This window comes from Hemitrygon akajei, chromosome 7, assembly GCF_048418815.1.
Source record: "Hemitrygon akajei chromosome 7, sHemAka1.3, whole genome shotgun sequence".
Lineage (NCBI taxonomy): Eukaryota > Metazoa > Chordata > Chondrichthyes > Myliobatiformes > Dasyatidae > Hemitrygon > Hemitrygon akajei.
Genome location: NC_133130.1, coordinates 42,402,168 through 42,422,557, shown reverse-complemented (window position 1 = coordinate 42,422,557; position 20,390 = coordinate 42,402,168).

Genomic DNA, 20,390 nt, shown 5'->3' with positions numbered 1-20,390 from the left:
CAGATGTTTTACTAGTCAGTGCCTGCACTGCTGGCATGGATCCCAGAGAATTTGTCTTCACTGGGATCAGAAAAATCGCTTGCATGGCTATTAACCACATTCCATCCTCAGTTACCCTCAATGTTCTTAGTGTTCAGTTAAGTTATACTGTAAATATTTGAATATAATCCTGATACAAGAAATTTTCTGGCACTGTATAATGCAGGCAAAACATATTGAGTGTCAATATCCCCCTTTGCATTGTCAGTAACATTACAATTACAGCTCATAAGTTAGCTGGCTTAGTTTGATTTGGTTCCCCAGTATTCATTTTCCATTCCTGGAAAATTATTGATTCATGCTGAAATTTGATTCCAAGGGCAGCAAACAACCCTGAGTACCTTGTGTATGGATTCACCTTAGACTATTGTGCAAACTCATTCCTATGCCAATTGCACCTACTGCAAATGGAGTCATTGGTGAGCATCAAGAATACCCGAGCAGCTCTTTCCCTCAACAGTCAAGGGTGGCCAGTAAAGAAAACCTGTAGAAACTTGGCATGGATCAGGATCAAATCCTCCTGGTTTTATTCTCCAGTGACTGTTGTTGCCAGAATCTCCGATGGTGATGAGAAGGCATACATGAATGAGCTGGTTGAGTGAATTGATTGTGGATTTCAAGAAGGGAAAGTCAAGAGAACACGCACTAGACCTTACCAAGGAGTCAGCAGTGGGAAGGATGAGCAGCTTCAAGTTCCTGGGCATCAGTATCTCAGAGGACCTCTCCTCGGTCCACCATACTGATGCAATTATGAAGGCAATATATCATTAGGAGTTTGAGGATATTTTGTATGTTATGAAAGATTTCTCCAAATGTACCATGGAGAACATTCTGATTGGTTGCATCACTGTCTGGTGTGGAGACTCCAAAACACAGGAATGAGAAAAGCTGCTGAGGGTGGTGGAGTCGGCTAACTCCATCGTGGGCACTAGCTTTCCCAGCACTGAGAACAGCTTTGAAAGGTGGTGCCTTAAGAAGGTAGAAGCCTGAAATACACTCAATATCTTAGAAAAAGCTTCTTCGCCTCTGCTATGAGATTTCTGAATCATCCATGAACTCATGAATACTATACCTCACTATTCTGCTCTCTGTTTGCACTATTTATTTATCTTTAAATTTCTTACTGTCACATGGTTTTTATGCATTGCACTGTATTGCAAAATAACAAATTTCATGACATACATCAGTGATAATAAACTTGATTCTGATTCTAAGGAGTGAAACAGAGGAGTGAAGTGTCAGCATTGTACCCAGTGCTGTCAGTTCCCTGCCTTGAGAGCTGGATTAAAATTATTCCCATTGTCTCAATGAAGCTACATGAAAAATTAATTTTCTTTGGAAAGAGTAGCCAGTTGTTATTTTTATCACAATAATGTTAGACATAATTGACACAATAGTAGTTTTAAGTTATTTCATCACATACTTAAAAACAAACAATACAACATTTCTCAAATTTCCATTCACAGAACTGTGCTATTGCTAATTACATGATCTGGAAATACTGATAATGAATAGATTGTGTTCGCCACAATAAATTAGAAGGCCGAATTGTCTGGCTGAGTTTCATGATTTCTTTTAATTGTCCCAAACCTGATTTTCTTAATGACAACAGACAAATAAACATAATGTAAAAGCTGTAATTATCTGAGCAAATTATTTTTGATGTAGCAATTGTTCAGATATAATATGTACAGTAAAATCAGATTTTTTAAAAACATTTCTGTGATGATGATGCTGATGGAATATGGGGTTTTAAATACATTGGGGTGAGGAACTGAGTAACAAATTTCTGGAAGTCAATTGAGTAGATAATCTCCAGTTGAAATTCAATTAAACCAACTGAACTTCCTTGAAGGTGTTCATCTCTGAAATATCGACTGTTTCTTTTTCCACAAGATGTTGTCCGATCTACTGAGTTTTCCCAGCATTTTCTGTTTTGATTCAGTCTTCTATCATCAGCAGTTTTTAAAAAAATTTCAAGTTTTCCATCTGTTTTCACACCTCCAGGTTGTGAACGAACACAATGTGCTCTCACGTGACACAGCTGTACTGAAGGCAAAGTCTACATGGAAATTGTAGATCTTCATAATAGATGATGTTCATTGATCTAACTGAGCAGCCAGAATTGCCTCTGGAAGGAGAATTGTTTTCCTGAACAATGGAAAAAGTGTGCTGCTCTCATTGTGAAGGCAAAGTTGAAGGGTGTTGACAAAGTGAATGGTAGGTATCTCAAGGTAGATGTGTCATGGAAGTATTGCCAGTCTACCAAGTCAACAAAAGTACATTTATTTGGTGACTTAAGAGGAGTCTGTACTTTTATCTCTTCCCCCTCTCTTCATTTAATCTTGCTAGGTGCTTTCCCATCATGTCACTCTTCATACAAATGTATCTCTCAGCAGCATTCAGCCTCCATTTCATGAATTTCCCATTTAAAAATGCATTCCTTAAACAATATAATACATGTGTTTTGTAGCAGCTCTTCTTTAATGCAGTGCATTTTTTGAGTGAATTTTAGACCCATTGCTTGCTGACAGACCCATTGTAGATGAAGAGAGATACGAAAAGGTGGGCTGGCACAGGTAGTATTGTTCACAGATGCAGAGGCAAACACCTTGGAAATAAGAAGCAATCTGCAGCCCCTTCTTTTGGAAATGGAAAAACGGGGGTGTTTTTAGCAGAATTAGAAAGGCCTCTGAAAGACAGTTTCTCACATCACCATTTTCTTAAAGATAAAGCAACCTCTTTGACCGGAGAATCAAGAATTTTTGCCTCCTATTCATTGTCACTCAAACTAAAATCCTTCCCCCTTCCGCATGTCTCAGTGAATGTATCACAGTGTAAAAATAGTTTTCTATTCTGATTTGCTTGCTATCAGTGTGGCCTTGCCTATTATAATTGCTTGAACAGTGAATTTACTTTCACAGCTACAGGGAGGCCAAAATACAAAACACTGCATTTTGGAAAGTCGTTTGTACTCCCAGTGACCTACATTGGATTGCATAAAGAGCACAATAGTTTATTTTCGGATCTCTAACAAGACCTTCCTAATGTTTATGTAATAACTAGCTGAATCACTTTGTGATCATACATTTCTAATATCCTTTAATGATCTGTAACTGAGAAGAGAAGATATGTCATCCAATAACAGGGTTGAGTCCTTTGCCATCTTCTACCATAAATGCATTTCTGTTGCATGAAAGAATATTTTCTTTTCCTCACAAACAAGTAATTAGAGCCAACCGCTAGAAAAAGCTCCTTGAATTCCACTAGGAAAACAGATGCCCTTTGACAGGAGGACAAGCAACCTTGGGCTTTCAGTTGCAAGCCGGTGGTTTGCAAATGCCATTTACTTGTCAAGTACATATCCGGGTTTCAGAAACTGGGTGAAAAGGATCATTGACGGTGACTGAAGTGGAGGAGGGGACTTGGTAAACTGGACAGCTGTGGGAGGAATTTTAATTCTCTGCTTCTCTGACTTCCTTCAGTCGTCTAAGTTTGTTTTGTCAATTTTCACTCAAGACTGTAACCTCAGACAGGTATAAGTCACTGCACTTTGTATCATATTTTCTTCTTGTAGATGCAGTGGAAATTTTCTCAACTGGAGTTGCATTCAGATCTAAATCCATTCCTGGAAAGTAAATATTGAAAATTCTTTATTTTTCTTGCTTGAAGATGCTGAGGGATACTCTTTGGTGCCTTGGACAATAAGATCCCTTTTTGTCCCTTGATCAACTGGGTTTTCAAGAATGATGGAGATCTTTTCCAATGGCACCGAATAGTACAGCTTTTGGCATATTCCAACAGAGGTGAGAAGTGTGAGTTGACAGTTTTGAGTACAGTGAACAGTAGAAATGCAGGCACTGATCTTGAACTGGTACAGCAAGCTTTTTGATGACAGTAACATGCTGTAAAACAGAATGCAATTAAAATAAAAGGGTGTCATCAATTAAAGGTGCATGTCACAACAGGGCCAAAAAATGTCCTGAAATTCAATATTGCATCTAAAAATCTATATAGTACTCTATAGATAAGCTTGGAGGAAAACTGTTCAAGAGAGACAGTGCTTTATGAGAATGAAGTTCACTGTGCTGTAGAGTAAGAGTCTGCTACGAAAGGAGAGATTAAACAACCTAACAGCCTGTGATAGAGAGGAGCTAGAGGCAGGTAGTCACACTGGGGACTTGGGAGACATAAATGGGTAACAGTCAGGAGAGGGAAGAGCAAGAAGCAGATGCAAGATTGAATCCTAGTGGCGGTCTCCCTTAACAATAAGTACTCCTGTTTGAGTACTGTTGGGGGGGTGGGGCAGCGATGACCTACCTGGACGAAGCAACAGTGGTCATGCCTCTGGCACAGAGTCTGGCCCTGTGGCTCAGAAGGGTAGGGAAAGGAAGAGGATGGCAGCAGTGATAGGGGACTCTATAGTTAGGGGGTCAGATAGGCGATTCTGGGGACACAGGAAAGAAATACGAATGGTAGTTTGCCTCCCAGGTGCCAGGGTCTGGGTTGTTTCTGATCATGTCCATGATATCCTGTAGAGGGAAAGAGAACAGCCAGAGGTTGTGATACATATTGGTACCAATAACATAGGTAGGAAAAGGGAGGAGGTCCTGAAAACAGACTACAGAGAGTTAGAAAGGAAGTTGAGAAGCAGGACCGCAAGGTAGTAATCTCAGGATTTCTGCCTGTGCCACATGACAGTGAGTATAGGAATAGATTGAGGTGGAGGATAAATGCGTGGCTGAGGGATTGGAGCAGGGGTCAGGGATTCAGATTTCTGGATCATTGGGATCTCTTTTGGGGCAGGTGTGACCTGTACAAAAAGGATGGGTTGCACTTGAATCCCAAGGGGACCAATATCCTGGTGGGGAGGTTTGCAAAGGCTGTTGGGGAGAGTTTAAACTAGAATTACTGGAGGGTGGGAACCAAACTGAAGAGACTGGGGAAGAGGAGGTTGGCTCACAAATAGAGAAAGCTTGGAGACAGTGTGAGAGGGAGGATAAGTAGGTGATAGAGAAGGGACTCGCTCAGACCGATGGTTAGGTTCCGGAGGATGTGCTTATTTTAATGCAAGGAGTATTATGAACAAAGTGGATGAGCTTAGAGTGTGGATCAGCACTTAGAGCTATAACATTGTGGTCATTACAGAGACTTGGATGGCTCAGAGGCAGGAATGGCTACTTCAAGTGCCAGACTTCAGATGTTTCAGAAAGGACAGGGAGGGAGGAAAAAAGAGGTGGGGACGTGGCGCTGTTGATCAGACATAGTGTCATGGCTGCAGAAAAGGCGGAAGTTATGGAGCGGTTGTCTACAGAGTCCCTGTGGGTGGATGTTAAGATAGGAAGGGGTCAATATCTCTACTAGGTGCTTTTTATAGACCACCCAATAGTAACAGGGACATCGAGGAGCAGATATGGAGACAGATTCTGGAAAGGAGTAATAATGACAGGATTGTTGTGGTGAGAGATTTTAATTTCCCAAATATTGATTGGCATCTCCCTAGAGTGAGGGTTTAGATGGGGTGGAGTTTCTTAGGTGTGTTCAGGAATATTTCTTGACACAATATGTAGATAAGCCTACAAGAGGAGAGACTGTACTTGATCTGGTATTGGGAAATGAACCTGGTCAGGTGTCAGATCTCTCAGTGACAGAGCATTTTGGAGATAGTGATCACAATTCTATCTCCTTTACCATAGCATTGGAGAGGAATAGGAACAGACAAGTTAGGAAAGCGGTTAATTGGGGTAGGGGGAAATATGAGGCTATCAGGCAAGAACTTGGAAGCATAAATTGGAAAGAGATGTTCTCAGGGAAACGTATAGACTTAAGGACTTAAGAACTTTTTAAAGGCTATTATTAATGCTTTTTGAGATAGTGATTTAGATGCATATCATATTTTTTACTGAGTTAAGTATTGTATGTAATTAGTTTTGCTACAACAAGTGTATGGGACATTGGAAAAAAGTTGAATTTCCCCATGGGGATGAATAAAGTATCTATCTATCTATCTATAGAAGAAATGTGGCAAATGTTCAGGGGATATTTACGTGGGGTTCTGTATAGGTATGTTCCAGTGAGACAGGGAAAGGATGGTAGGGTACAGGAACCATGGTGTACAAAGGCTGTTGTAAATCTAGTCAAGAAGAAAAAAAAAGCTTACGAAAGGTTCAAAAAACTAGGTAATGATAGAGATCTGTAAGGTTATACAGCTAGCAGGAAGGAGCTTAAGAATGAAACTAGGAGAGCCAGAAGGGGTCATGAGAAGGCCTTGGCAGGCAGGATTAAGGAAAACCCCTAGGCATTCTACAAGTATGTGAAGAGCAAGAGGATAAGATGTGAGAGAAGAGAACTAATCAAGTGTGACAGTGGAAAGGTGTTTATGGAACCGGCAGAGATAACAGGTGTACTTAATGAATACTTTGCTTCAGTATTCACTACGGAAAAGGATCTTGGCAAATGTAGGGATTACTTACAGCGGACTGAAAAGCTTGAGCATATAGATATTAAGGAAGAGGACGTGCTGGAGCTCAAGTTGGATAAATCACCGGGACTGGATGGGATGTAACACAGGCTACTCTGAGCAGTGAGGGAGGAGATTGCTGAGCCTCTGGTGATGATCTCTACATCATCAATGGGGACTGGAGAGGTTCCAGAGGATTGGAGGGTTGCAGATGTTGTTCCCTTATTCAAGAAAGGGAATAGAGATAGCCTGGGAAATGATAGACCAGTGAGTCTTTCTTCAGTGGTTGGTAAGTTGATGGAGAAGATCCTGAGAGGCAGGATTTATGAACATTTGGAGAGGCATAATATGATTAGAAATAGTCAGCATAGCTTTGTCAAAGACAGGTTGTGCTTTTCGAGCCTGATTGTAATTTTTGAGGATGTGACCAAACACATTGATTAAGGTAGAGCCATAGATGTAGTGTCTATGTATTTCAATAAGGCATTTGCTAAGGTACCCCATGCAGGGCTTATTGAGAAAGTAAGGAGGCATGGGATCCAAGGGACCTTGCTTTGTGCATCCAGTATTGGCTTGTCCACAGAAGGCAAAGGTAGACAGGTCATATTCTGCATGGAGGTCACTGACAAGTGGGGTGCCTCAGGAATCTGTTCTGGGACCCTTACTCTTTGTGATTTTTATAAATGACCTGGATGAGGAAGTGGAGAGATGTGTTAATAAATTTGCTGATAACACAAAGGTTGGGTGTGTTGTGGATAGTGTGGAGGTCTGTCAGAGGTTACAGTGGGACATTGGTAGGATGGAAAACTGGGCTGAGTGGTGGCAGATGGTGTTCAACCCAGATAAGTGTGAGGTAGTTCATTTTGGTAGGTCAAATATGATGGCAGAATATAGCATTAATGGTAAGACTCTTGGAAGTGTGGAGGATCAGAGGGATCTTGGGGTCCGAGTCCATAGGACACTCAAAGCTGTTGGACAGGTTAACTCTTTGGTTAAGAAGGCATATGGTGCATTGGCCTTCATCAGTCATGAGGTTGAGTTTAAGAGGCGGGAGGTAATGTTGCAGCTATATAGGACCCTGGTCAGACCCCACTTAGAGTACTGTGCTCAGTTCAGGTCACCTCACTACAGGAAGGATGTGGAAACCATAGAAAGGGTGCAGAGGAGAATTACAAGAATGTTGCCTTCATTGGAGAGTATGCCTTATGAGAATAGGTTGCATGAACTCGGCCTTTTTTCCTTGGAGTGTCGAAGGATGAGAGGTGACCTGCTAGAGGTGTATAAGATGATGAGAGGCATTGATCATGTGGATAGTCAGAGGCTTTTTCCTAGGGCTGAAATGGCTAGTATGAGAGGGCACAGTTTTAAGGTGCTTGGAAGTAGGTACAGAGGAGATGTCAGGGGTAAGTTTTTTACACAGAGAGTGATGAGTGCATGAAATGGGCTGCCGCCAGTGGTTGTGGAGGCGGAAATGATAGGTTCTTTTAAGAGACTCCTGGATGGAAACATGGAGCTCAGAAAAATAGAGGGCTATGGTAACCCTTGGTAATTTCTAAGGTAAGGACATGTTCGGCACAGCTTTGTGGGTTGAAGGGCCTGTATTGCGCTGTAGGTTTTCTATATTTCTAAAGACCAGGCCACTAACTGCAGCTGCCACATACATGTACCCATACTGCACCAGAATATGTCGATCCTGGATCAACCTCTAGAGTCACCTGAGGACCTTTCTTTAATCCTCTCTCTCTTCTGTCATATATTTAGTGAAGCCAACAATTTTTACAGAGCTTCTGGTCACTTGTGCTATTATACCCAAGTACTGCATAAATTTTAATTCTGCCCTGATAGCTGAAGAAGTAATTAAATAAAATTGGGATGTAAATATAAGCTACTCGCTACAACAGTCATCATAAAATAACATGACACCAAGATTGGTTGAGCAGTAAATAATGAGAAAGGTCTAAATGTACAACCAGTCTAAATCAACTGTGAAAGTGGGCAAAGGAATGACAGGTGAAATTTAACTCAGACAAATGTGAAGTAATGCATTTAAGTAAGTTAAACCAGGGCAAGACATATAATTCAGTGGAGGGCCCAAAGGAGTCATGTACAACAGTGACATGTAGGGGTCCAAGTACATAATTCCCTGAACTTAGCCAGAGGGTGGTGAATCTATGGAATTTGTTGCCACGGGTGGCAGTGGAGGCCAAGTCATTGGGTGTATTTAAGGCAGAGAATGATAGGTATCTGAGTAGTCAGGGCATCAAAGGTTATGGTGAGAAGGCGGGGGAATGAGACTAAAGGGGAGATTGGATCAGCTCATGATGAAATGGCGGAGCAGACTCAATGGGCTGAATGGCCGACTTCTGTTCCTTTGTCTTATGGTCTTATGGAAAATGGTGACACAGGGAGACAACATGGTAAAGAAGGTATATGATAAACCTGCAATTATTGGATGGTGCATCAGGATATTATGCTATAGCTGTAAAAGAAACACACCAGGAATATTGTCTGAAGTTCTGGTAGCTGTACTATAGAAAGCTATGATTAATGGAAAGTGTGTACAGGTTATCAGGACTGGAGGGCATGAATTACAAAGAGACTGTGAAGGCTGGGACTGTTTTCCCTAGAGCAAAGAAGGTTGAGGGACATAGATAAGATGAATTGTCCATCTTTTTCGATAGATAGAGGAATCTAAAACTTCGAGGGCATAGCTTTTAAGGTGAGATGGGATAGATTTAAAGGGAGACTGAGGAGTAGATATTCACATTGAGGGTGGTTGGTAAATGGAAAAAACATGCAACCAGGGTAAGTGATTGAGTACAATCACAATGTTTAAAAATAGTTGGATAGATAGGGTTGTTGTGATGGGTAATTTTAACTTTCCTAGTATTGACTGGCATCTCCTTAAGCAAGGGGTTTAGATGGGGTGGATTTTGTTAGGTATGTCCAGGAAGGTTTCCTGATGCAATATGTAGAAAAGCAAACTAGAGGAGAGGCTGTACTTGATCTGGTATTGGGAAATGAACCTGGTCAGGTGTCAGATCTCTCGGCGGGAGAGCATTTTGGAGGTAGTGATCACAAATCTATCTCCTTTAACACAGTGCTGGAGAGGGATAGGAGCAGACAATTTGGAAAAACATTTAATTGGGGTAGGTGAAATATGATGCTATGAAGCAGGAACTTGGGAGCATAAATTGGGAGCAGATGTTCTCAGGGAAATGCACGGCAGAAATGTGGCAAATGTTCAGGGAACATTTACATGGCGTTTTGCAAAGGTATGTTCCATTGAAGTAGGGGAAGGATGGTAGGATAAAAGAACCATGGTGTACAAAGGATGTAGAAAATCTTGTTAAGAAGAAAAGAAAAGCTATTGAAATGTTTAAGAAACTAGGTACTGTTAGAGTTCTAGAAAATTACAAGGGTGCCAGAAAGGAGCTCAAGAATGATATTAGGAGAGCTAGAAGAGGCCATGAAAAGGCCTTGGTGAGTGGAATTAAGGAAAATTCCAAGGCCTTCTACAAATATGTGAAGAGCAAGAGGCTGAGCCATGTGAGAATAGGACCAATCAGGAGTGAGAGTGGAAATATGTGCATGGAGCCGGAGGAGGTAGCTGAGGTACTTAATGAATACTTTGCTTCAGTATTCACCAGTGAAAAGGACTTTGGCAATTGTGGGGATGACTTACAGCAGACTGAAACGCTCAAATGTATAGACATTAAGAAAGAGGATGTGCTGGAGCCTTTGAATGGTATTAAATTAGATAAGTCACCGTGATTGAACGAGATATACCCCAGGTTACTGTGGGAAGCAAGGGAAGAGATTGCTGAGCCTCTGGCCGTGATCATTAATAGGAACCTGTCTCTGAATGTGAACAAAACAAAAGAGAAATGTTGTTGACTTCAGGAGGGCACGGAGCGACCACTCCCCGCTGAACATCGATGTCTCCTCCATAGAGATCGTTAAGAACATCAAATTTCTTGGTGTTCACCTGGCGGAGAATCTCATCTGGTCCCTCAACACTAGCTCCATAGCAAAAGAAAGTCCAGCATTTTCCCTTTTCCTTCTGCGAAGGCTGAGGAAAGTCCATCTCCCACCCCCCATCCTTATCACATTCTACAGAGATTGTATTGAGAGCATCCTGAGCAGCTGCATCACTTCCTGGTTTGGAAATTGCACCATCTCAGATCACAAGACCCTGCAGCGGATAGTGAGGTTAGCTGAGAAGATCAACGGGGTCTCTCTTCCCGCTATTACGGACAATTACACTACACGCTGCATCCGCAAAGCAAACAGCATTATGAAGGACCCCACACACCCCTCATACAAACTCTTCTCCCTCCTGCCGTCTGGGAAAAGGCACCAAAGCATTCGGGCTCTTACGACCAGACTATGTAACAGTTTCTTCCCTCAAGCCATCAGACTCCTCAATACACAGAGCCGGGACTGACACCAACTTACTGCCCTCTACTGTGCCTATTGTCTTGCTTATTATTTATTGTAATGCCTGCACTGTGTTGTGCACTTTATGCAGTCCTGTGTAGGTCTGTAGTCTAGTGTAGTTTTTTTTTTTCTGTGTTGTTTTTACGTAGTTCAGTGTAGTTTTTGTACTGTTTCATGTAGCACTATGGTCCTGAAAAATGTTGTCTCATTTTTACTGTATCAGCAGTTATGGTTGAAACGACAATAAAAATGACTTGGCTTGAACGGGAGAAATACCAGAGGATTGGAAGGTTGCATACATTATTCCATTGTTCAAGAAAGGGAGTAGAGATAATCCAGTGAGTCTTACATCAGTAGTGGGCAAGTTGTTGGAGAAGATCAGCAAGATCTTGCGTCCATGTCCATAGGACACTCAAAGCTGCTGCGCAGGTTGACAGTGTTATTAAGAAGGTGTATGGTGTGTTGGCATTCATCAACCATGGGATTGATTTCAAGAACTGTGAGGTAATGTTACAACTATATAAGACCTTAGTTAGATCCCACTTGGAGTACTGTGTTCAATTCTGGTCACTTCATTACGGGAAGGATGTGGATGCTATAGAGAGAGTGCAGAAGAGAATTACAAGGATGTCGCCTGGATTGGAGGGTGCACCTTGTGAGAATAGGTTGAGTGAACTTGGCCTTTTCTCCTTAGAGTGACGGGGGATGAGGGGGGACCTGATTGAGGTGTATAAGATGATGAGAGGCATTGATCGTGTAGATAGCCAGAGGCTTTTTCCCAGGGCTGAAATGGCCAACATGGCAGGGCATAGTTTTAAGGTGCTTGGAAACAGGTACAAGGGAGATGTCAGGGGTAAGTTTTTCACACAGAGAGTCGTGGGTGCATGGAATGCACTGCCAGTGAAGGTAGTAGAGGCGGATACAATAGGGTCCTTTAAGAGACTCTTAGATAGGTACATGGAGCTTAGAAAAATAGAATGTTGTGCTGTAGAGAAATACTAGGCAGTTTCTAGAGTAGGTTACATGGTTGGCACAACATTGTGGCCAAAAAGCCTATAATGTGCTGTAGATTTTCTATGTTTCTATATATAGGTGGAAAAGGTTTAGAGGGATAAGGGCTAAATGTGGGGAAGTGGTACCTGCTTGGGAAAGCATGTCGGTCAGCATAGGTGAATTGGGCTAAAGGCCCTATTTATGTGCTGTAAAACTCAATGTTTTCTACAAAATCTCATCTGGTTCAAGACAATTCTTTAGGAAAGGGCATCTGTTTTCCTTATCCAGTATGGCTTATTTGTGATTCTAGTCATATCAATATGGCTGACCCTGAACTGTCTCCACAGTTTAGAGGTGGGTAATAAATGCCAGCATTGTCCATGAGTTCTGTATCCCATGGTCGAAGACAAAGAGTTCTTGAGACAACATGCAATCAGAATCAGAGTCAGGTTTATTATCACCGGCATGTGACGTGAAATTTGTTAACTTAGCAGCAGCAGTTCAATGCAAAACGTAATCTAGCAGAGAGAGAAAAAATATAATGTTAATAAATATAAACATAATAAATAAACAAGTAAATCAATTACATATATTGAATAGATTATTAAAAAAACGTGCAAAAACAGAAATACTGTATATTAAAGAAAGTGAGGTAGTGTCCAAAGCTTTGAAGTCTGTTCAGCAATTGGATGGCAAAGGGGAAGAAACTGTTCCTGAATCGCTGACTGTGTGTCTTAAGGCTTCTGTACCTCCTACCTGATGGTAACAGTGAGAAAAAGGCATGCCCTGATTGCTGGAGTTTTTAAATAATGGATGCTGCCTTTCTGAGACACTGCTCCTTAAAGATGTCCTGGGTACTTTGTAGGCTAGTGCCCAAGATGAAGCTGACTAGATTTATAACCTTCTGCAGCTTCTTTCGGTCCTCTGCAGTAGCCCTCCCATACCAGACAGTGATGCAGCCTGTCAGAATACTCTCCACAGTACATCTATATAAGTTTCTGAGTGTATTTGTTGACATGCCAAATCTCTTCAAACTCCTAATGAAGTATAGCCGTTGCCTTGCCTTCTTTATAACTACATCGATATGTTGGGACCAAGTTAGATCCTCAGAGATCTTGACACCCAGGATCTTGAAACTGCTCACGCTCTCCATTTCTGATCCCTCTATGACAATTGGTATGTGTTACTTCGTTTTATCCTTCCTGAAGTCCACAATCAGGTCTTTCGTCTAACTGATGTTGAGTGCCAGGCTGTTGCTGCGGTACCACACCTTTAGTTGGATATGTTATCGCCAATCTGCACAGATTGTGGTCTTCCGGTTAGGAAGTCGAGGATCCAATTGCAGGAGGAGGTGCAGAGGCCCAGGTTTTGCAACTTCTCAGTCAGAATTATGGGAATGATGGCATTAAATGCTGAGCTATAGTCGATAAAAGACTAAAATTAATATCAATTACTCTCTACTACTGGCAGAAACAGTCATAGCAACAAGGAAGGGGGGAACATTGGTGTACTCAATTTATAATAATAGTTATTGTTAATCTCAGACAATATGCAATGCAGGTGGCTCCCAGCTATGATTGTCTTTCAACCCACAATGTCATACCTTACTATCTCTATGTGCAGAGGGCATTTCCAGTGATGGTGAGCCTCGGAACCAAGGGCACAGCTTCAGAATAAAGAAACATCCATTTAAAACAGAGACAGGAAGAAATTGATTTAACCAGAGGGTGCTGTACCTGTGAAGTTCATTGCCACAGACTGCTGTGCAGGCCAGGCCAGGCCAGTCACTGGGTATACTTAATGTGGAGATTGATAGATTCTTGATTAATCAGGGCATCAAATGTTATGGGGAGAAGGCAAGAGGATGGCATTGAGAGGGATAATAAATTAGCCATCAGAGAATGGAGGAGCAGACTCAATGGGCCAAATGGCCTAATTCTGCTCCTATGTCTTATGGAATTTACTGCCACAGATGTCTGTGGATGAAAAATGATTGTGTATTTTTAAAGTGGAGATTGATAGGTTCTTGATTAGTAGGGGGATCAAAGTTCACTGGGAGAAGGCAGAAGAATGCGGTGGAGAGGGAAAATAAGTCAGCCATGACAAAATGGTAGAGAAGTTTCAATAGGCTGAATTGCTTAATTCTTTTCCTATACGTTATTGTCGTAAAATCATTTGAATTAATCCACACATGGTCAGGCACAATGGAAGAATTCAGATCTATTTTCACAAGGATGACATTCTGCAGTATCAGTATTACAGTTAATTACAGTATTGCAGAAATTAAACTTCCCTCTACATCTCATCATTCAGCCTCAGATGGAAAGCTGATTGATCCAGATAAACAGTGATTAGAAGAACAAGTCATGCAAGGGAGGTCAGATTTGCCATGATGTACTGACTCACAGATTTTATACTTGGAGACCAGGGCCACGCTCCTTGAAAGAATACACTTTTGCAGAAATGCTGATGCACAGAAGTGTCTGGACATCTCTGCGTCTGATTCAACTGGACCTGGAACGGAAGTGGAAGAAAGCAATCTGAAGCAAAGCAAACATCACACATGTACTCTAAAGGGTACATGATAATGTTTGGGTGCAGACATCATTAGTTGGGTAGGGGATGAGAACATATGACATCAGCTTTACAGTTTGAAGAATGATCACATCAGAGTACTATAGCGATGTGCTACACACAGCGCTGAAATAACGACACGCAGTCGGTAAGTCGTTTCGAGACTAGTTTATTCAAACTTCCCGGCGTTGGCATTTAAATCCCTAGTGCTCGCCCTCTCTGGGCAGAAATGACATCAGGGGTGCATTACCAAAGTCTCCCGCTGCGCGCTGGCTATTTGTGAGCCGGTTCGCCTGCATAGAAAGTGGGTCGCCACAGTACAGTATATAAAGGATTCTGAGAAGTGTGCAGTACAGACAACTTATCTTTAGTGCAAGATAACATAAGACATAGGAGCAGAATTAAGCCACGTGGCCCATCATGTCCACTTTGAAATTCCACGATGCCTGATTTCCTTCCCTTCTCAACCCCATTTTCCTGTCTTCTCCCTGTAACCTTTGATGCTCTAACTAACCAAAAACCTATCAGCCTCCACTTAATGATTTGATCTCCACAGCCATCCTTGGCAAAGAATTCCACAGATTCAGCAATCTCTGGCTAAAGGAATTCCTTCTCATCTCTGTTTTAAATGGTCATCCCTCTATTCTGAGGCTGTACCCTCTGGTTCTAGACTCACCCACTACAGGAAACATCCTTGCCACATCTACTCTATCTAGACTTTTCAAAAATTGATAGGGTTCAGTGAGATTATCCCTCATTCTTTTAAACTCCAGTGAGAATGGCCCAGAGTCATCAATCGCTCCTCATACATTAACCCATTCATTCACAGAATCATTCTCGAGGCTCTCCTCTGGACTCTGTCCATTGCCAGCACATCTTTTCTTAGATAAGGGGCCCAAAACAGCTCACACGACTCCAAGTGCCATATAAAGCCATATAAACCCGCAGCATCACATTCTTGCTCTTGTGTTCTAGTCCTCTTGAAATGAATGCTAACACTGTATTTGCCCTCCTTACCACCAACTCAACTTGCAAGTTAATCTTTAGGGAATTCCAAATAACCTTTGCACCTCAGATTTTTAAATTTTGTCCCCGTTTAGAAAATAGCCTGTGCCTTTATTCCTTCAACTAAAGTGCATGAACATACACTTCCCTGCACTATATTCCATCTGCCACTTCTTTGACCTTGCTCCCAATTTGCCCAAATCGTTCTGTACACTCTCTACTTCCTCAACACCACGTACCTCTCCTGGATATTGGAATCCCTGATAATTATTGCAACATACCCCTTTTTATAAGCCTTTTCTATCTCCCATTGTAATTTGTAGCCCATAACCTGGCTACTGTACATAGGCCTGTATATAATTCCCATCAGTGTATTTTTACCCTTGCAGTTTCTTAACTCAATTCACACTGATTCATCTTCCAATCCTATGTCACCTCTTTCTAAGGATTTTATTTTATTTTTTACCAACAGAGCCATCCCACTGCCTATCCTTACCATACATGTATCCTTGGATATTAAGCTCCCAACGACACAGTGATGCCCATAAAATTATATCTGCCAATCTTTAACTGCACAATGAGATCATCTATCTTATTCTGTATACTGCATGAATCCAAATACAACATCTTCACTCCTGTTTTCATCACCCTTTTCGATTTTGAACCCTTGTTAAAATTTAGCTCATCCCTCTGACAATTTTGTCCTGTTATCTGCCTGTCCTTCCTTACAAACTCACTACACACTCATCTAGTTGTATACCAACCTCCCCATCCTCAGCCCTATCACTCTGGTTCCCATCCCCATGCCAAATTATTTTAAGCCCTCCAATTGCCAGAACACGATATGAATCTTATCAAAGTCAAATCAGTCGCCTCTGCATTGTTGTTCAAGTTAAACCAATTTAAGTTTTACATCGGCCAAAGCAACCTTTTCAAATTTCCGAGCCTCTCCGAGTTGGAAGAGAAAGCAAGAATTCCAGATGTTGATCTTCAAATATACTGTGCCCATCTCTGGGTGAACTGCATAACGAGATGCCAAAGACATTTCAGGATCTTCTCTGGATCCAAATTCCAGATTGGGTAATAAATTAATTTCCTGAACACTGGGAATGAGGAATGAACAGGAAAGATCCCAGCGGATTGGAAGACAGTGAATGTCATGCCACTTTTCAAAAAAGGATGCAGGCAAAACGCAGGTAGCAATAGGTCTGTAGTTGGGAAAATGCTTGAAGCTATCATTAAAGAAATAGTGAGGCATCTGGAAAGAAATGGATTCATCAGGCAGACACTATATGGATTCAGCAACTGCAGATCTAATTTGACAAACTTACTGGAGCTCTTTGAGGATATAATGAGCACAGTGGCTAGAAGGGAACAGTTGGACATTATTTACTTGGATTTCCAGAAGGCATTCGATAAGATGCCATAAGGTAAGGACGCTTAGAATTGGGGTTGATGTATTAGCATGGATAGAGGATTGGTTAACTAATTGAAAGCAAAGAGCTGGATTCATGGGTGTTACTCTGGTCGTCAATCAGTGGGGAGCAGTGTGCCGCAGGGGTCGGTGGTGGGCCTGCAACTGTTCACGATTTACATTAATGATTTAGAAGAGGGGACCAACTGTAGTGTATCTAATTTGCCAATGATGCTAAATTGAGTGGAAAATCAAATTGTACAGAAGACACAGACCGTCTGCAGAGAGATATAGATAGGTGAAGTGAGTGGGCAAGGGTCTGGCAGATGGAGTACAATGTTGGTAAATGCAAAGTCATCCACTTTGGAAGGAAAAATGGAAGACCAGATTATTATTTAAATGGTAAAAAAATTACAGCATGTTGCTGTGCAGAGTGACTTGAGAGTGCTTGTGCATGAATTACAAAAGGTTGGTTTACAGGTGCAACAGGCTATCAAGAAGGCAAATGGGATGTTGGCCTTCATTGCTCAAGGGACTGAAATTATGAACAGAGAAGTTATGCTACGACTGCACAGGGTATTGTTGAAGCCAGACTTGGAAGACTGCATGCAATTCTGGTCTCACACAGCTCGAACCATATCATCAAGTTTACTGATGACATGACCGTGGTGGGTCTCATCAGCAAGAAAGACAAGTCAGTTTACAGAGAGGAGGTGCAGGGGCTAATGGACTGGTGCAGAGCCAACAACCTGTCTCTTAATGTGAACAAAACAAAAGAGATGGTTGTTGACTTCAGGAGGGCACGGAGCGACCACTCCCCGCTGAACATTGACGGCTCCTCGGTAGAGATTATAAAGAGCACCAAATTCCTTGGTGTTCACCTGACGGAGAATCTCACCTGGTCCCTCAACACCAGCTCCATAGCAAAGAAAGCCCAGCAGTGTCTCTACTTTCTGCGAAGGCTGAGGAAAGTCCATCTCCCACCCCCATCCTCATCACATTCTACAGGGGTTGTATTGAGAGCATCCTGAGCAGCTGCATCACTGCCTGGTTCGGAAATTGCACCATCTCGGATCACAAGACACTGCAGCGGATAGTGAGGTCAGCTGAGAAGATCATCGGGGTCTCCCTTCCTGCCATCACGGACATTTACACTACACACTGCATCCGCAAAGGAAACAGCATTATGAAGGACCCCATCAACCCTCATACAATCTCTTCTCCCTCCTGCCGTCCGGGAAAAGGCTCCGAAGCATTCAGGCTCTTACGACCAGACTATGTAACGGTTTCTTCCCCCAAGCTATCAAACTCCTCAATACCCAAAGCCTGGACTGAAACCTTGCCCTACTGTGCTGTTTATGATTTATTGTAAATGCCTGCACTTTTTTTGTGCACTTTATGCAGTCCTGTGTAGGTCTGTAGTTTAGTGTAGCTTTCTCTGTGTTTTTTTTTATTACATAGTTCAGTCTAGTTTTTTTGTACTGTGTCATGTAACACCATGGTCCTGAAAAACCTTGTCTCATTTTTACTATGCACTGTACCAGCAGTTATGGTCGAAATGACAATAAAATTAAATTGACTTGACTTGACTTTACATGAGACAGGATATACTGGCTTTGGAGGCAGTGCAGAGGAGGCTCACCATGTTGATTCCAGAGATGAGGGGATTAGACTATGAGAAAGATTGAGTCACCTGGGACTGTACTCACTGGAATTCAGAAGGATGAGAGGAGATCTTATAGAAATATATAAAATTATGAAAGGTGTAGATAAGATAGAGGTGGAAAGTTGGTTCCACTGGTAGGTGAGACTAAAACTAGGGATAAAGCCTCAAGATTCAGGAGAGTAGATTTAGGACAGAGATGAGGAGTAACTGCTTTTCCCAGAGAGTGGTGAATCTGTGGAATTCTCTGTGCAATGAAGCAGCGGATGCTACCTCAGTAAGTATATTTAAGACAAGGTTGAATAGATTTTTCCATAGTAGGGGAATTAAGTGTTATGGGGAAAAGGCAGGTAGATGGAGATGAATCCATGGTCAGATTAGTCATGATCTTATTGAATGGCAGAGTTGTCTTGATGGGCCATATGGCATACTCCTGCTCCTATTTCTTATGTTCTTATGAAATGGAGGAAGAACTGTACTCGCTACAAAATTATTGAGCTGAAGCTAAGGTTCAAAAAATTATGTGAAGTCTTTTGGTTGCAGAAAGACATTGACTTTGGTAAGATTAATATGATTTACTTTCAATTAAAGACTGATTTCATTAAACTTTGTGAATAATTATGACAATTAAGTAATATCACACCTAATATTCTTGAGTTGATTACTAAATGAAGCATACGCATCTTTAAAGAATTTTATCAAAATTTCTAAAGGCACATTAAAGCATCTCAGGCTGTTCCTTCTGAGAGCCATCTGACTTCTATGTGCAACAGCAAGTGTTCAAAACTGTTCATCATTCTTTATACAAACTCTAGAAATAGTTGAGAATTGAAAGCATGGGACTTGGTGTTATTTACCACTGTGAGAATAGTATTAAATGATTTGTACAGCCAATCACTTAGATTTTTTGCCACAAAGTTCTGTCTTACGCAGTGAATGGTAAATACTTTGGGTACAGTTTTTTTTTCAAAAAAGTAATAACCCCTGAAAGGATACCCCAGGCATTCTGTAGTGCCTCATCTGTTTCACAACCAAGAATGTTGATGAGCAGAATGACCTTCCCTTTGAAAAATTGCTTAACAACCCAAAATATTGATTTGTCCTTTGTGTTTGTTTCTAGGCCGTTTGCAAATAACAACTCTTGACCTATGTTTTCATCTTTAATGAAGTGAACATGACCAAGCAGCAAAGATTCATTGCCTGGCACATTTGACTCATCCAACAGTACAGCAAATTCTGTTGTCCTAAGAATGTTGCACAATATTTCTTTCACATTCTCTGATATTTCATCTATTCATCTTTGAACAGAGATGTTGTTGAGTGGAGTCACTTTAATATATGGTCAAAACTGTGCTCAGAATATCCCTTACTGCTGGTAAAATCAGTTTTCTCCAATTGTATGGGACTTTCCAGACTTAGCAAGGAGCAATGAAATGTGTGAAGTGTGCAAACCATCACTGTTTTCCCGTGAAGTGCTGGCAAACATGGTTTGAAGTGTTTTCCATTTCCGAAAGTTTTCACAAAGTGTACAAAAATAAGCCAAGTTCCTGTTTGCTTTATCGGAGGTATTCTCTTCAAATGTTCAAGGAGCCCAAACAGATTCATTAGTTCATTTGAAAAAGTTTTTTACAGAAAAGACTTATTGGCTGCTGTTGATAGCTTGGTGCTGGTATAAATTCATTTTTTCTGAACTTTACCCCAACTGAATGATATACCCTAATTCACAAGAATTGCATCATTCAGTGATTAAAGTCTGGGAATTGTACTAGCTAACACTGTAGTACAGTAGTTAGTGGAAATAA